A 2,027-nucleotide genomic window follows, 5' to 3' on the forward strand; every position below is an offset into this window, starting at 1 on the left:
CCCGCCCCTTGGCGTCCGGGCATGCGCAAGAAGCAGCCACCGCCCTTGGCGTCTGGCGCACGCGCGGCAAGGGGAAGCCCCGCCCCTTGGCGTCCGACGCACGCGCGGTGCCCCGGAGCAGCCCCGCCCCCTGGCGCGCGGCGCATGCGCGGTACCCAGAGCATCATGGCGGCGGCCAGGTGCGGTCCCGGGGCGGGTGAGGCCGGCGCTGCCCTCGCCGCGGCTCTGGGAGCCCCGGTGAGTCGAACGCGTCCCTTGGGCGGCCGCTTCCCTGCGGAGGCGGCGCGGSGCGGGGCGGGGGCGGGGCGGCAACAGTGCGGGCGAGTCGCGCGGATGCTCCAGAGCAGCGAACGGAGTCGCCGGAGCGAGGGGCGATGTGAGCCGGGCCCGTTAGCGCGGCCCCGGGGAGGCAGCGCAGAACCGTCCTGTGGCACGAAGGCGGAGGGGAAGGGTCCTGCGAGCCCCGGTGCCCGCAGGCCCCGAGCCGAGCGCCGGAGCGGCACCGCAGCCCCTAACGATTAACACAGATGTTGCCATAATCCGTTAGGGGAAACGGCGAGGCCACGCCAGGCGGCTCCGCAACCCGCTTGGCCCCGACGGATGCGAGCGTGGCTCCTGCCGGCCTCCCGCCGCGCTGGGATCCTCCTTGCCACCCGCAGCAGGGCTGCAGGGACCGTGCAGACCCAAATGCCCCAAGCCCTGCCCCAGGGCCCCCGCAACGTGCCTCTGGCTACGCGGCACAGYGGATTATGGAGCACGTGCAAAGTTAAAACCCCAAAGCAAATGACAAACAGCGCCAACCTAAAAAAGAAATAGTTTAGGCGTTGAGTCATGTGAGGAGAAGCGGGTCCATCAGCTGTACATACAGCTTTTGAGAAGGGCTCTGAAAATAGGATAACCTCATGGCCTCAGCAGACTTTTTGGTTTCCTTTGCAGGGTAATCCTCTGAACGAGGGTAGCAGCTAGACTCAGAGACATGGTCGTTCATGTCAGTCCTCTTCTTCGAGGTAAGGGTCCCAATATGGAAAGAACCTAGCAGAGGTATCAAAAAGGTGATAGGTTTGAAACAGAGGGAGCAAACGAAGTGCTCTCACTCTTCTGTGTAGTTGAAGAAAAATATTGTTTTATGGAAAGTGGTATAGGTAAGTGTCAGGGGATGCTCCCACCTGTCTGATAACTAAAATTTAACTACTGCATTTAATTTTTCCGTAAATTTACCCTGTAGTGCATGATAGCAAGTGACGTATTAGGATCTTTCCTTTAAGGGAAACAAACAAACAAATAGAACACAGTAAAGAGAAAAAGAYGATGCATAAATTTAACGGCTTCTCATTTCAAATAAAATGCAAAATTTATCTGTCCGTTATAGAGATGGAACCAATGACAGCAAATGCTGACAGATAACAGAGAAGATCAGTAAACAGGTTTCTGTGAATAATACCTAAGGGACGTGATGAAACATGGAAGAAAACTGCAATTTAGTGGACTCTTGATATCACCAGAAACCAGAGAAGGAGGCGTTCCAGCCTTGGTAACTAAGGTAACTATCGCTAACAGATGTTTGTTAATTCTGTCTCCCAGGGGCAGTGTTGAGGACTAAGTAACCCATTCCTGCCCTGTGGATATCGTTAACTATATGTGGCTTAGCTTTGCTTTGTTTGTTTCTGTTTTCTTTTGTTGTCGTATATGCATGTGTGAAAAGGGAAGGATATAATATTCACTTACCAGATTAATTGCCGTGGCTGAAATAGAAAAGGCCAGAAAAATGAGAAGAAGCTAAAGTAGTAAAACAAAATGAACCCAACTGAAAGCAGTTTCCATCTCCAAACAAGAGAAATCTAATTTTTCTTGGTGAGGAAGGATCTCTCTTAACAGTGATCAGGATAACAGATCACCAACATATAACATGTGTAACATATATGTGTAACAAAGTACATTGCATAGATATATTTGTACGCATATGATTGTATATATGAAGCGTTATGTTTTACGAGCTACAAGACACCAAGTTATTGTCTTAAGTGGAT

At 52.1% G+C, this 2,027-nt stretch overlaps 1 long non-coding RNA gene across 1 annotated transcript; it reads left to right on the plus strand.

Moving 5' to 3' along the window:
• The first annotated feature begins 159 nt into the window (after nt 1-159).
• LOC112967751 lies at nt 160-1,535 on the plus strand. Its single transcript, XR_003254094.1, has 3 exons — nt 160-237; nt 937-1,007; nt 1,370-1,535. It is a non-coding gene; the product is annotated as an uncharacterized LOC112967751 (long non-coding RNA).
• The last annotated feature ends 492 nt before the right edge of the window (nt 1,536-2,027 follow it).

The sequence above is a fragment of the Apteryx rowi genome, unplaced genomic scaffold, assembly GCF_003343035.1.
Source record: "Apteryx rowi isolate R43461 unplaced genomic scaffold, aptRow1 scaffold_2894, whole genome shotgun sequence".
NCBI classification, from domain to species: Eukaryota; Metazoa; Chordata; class Aves; order Apterygiformes; family Apterygidae; genus Apteryx; species Apteryx rowi.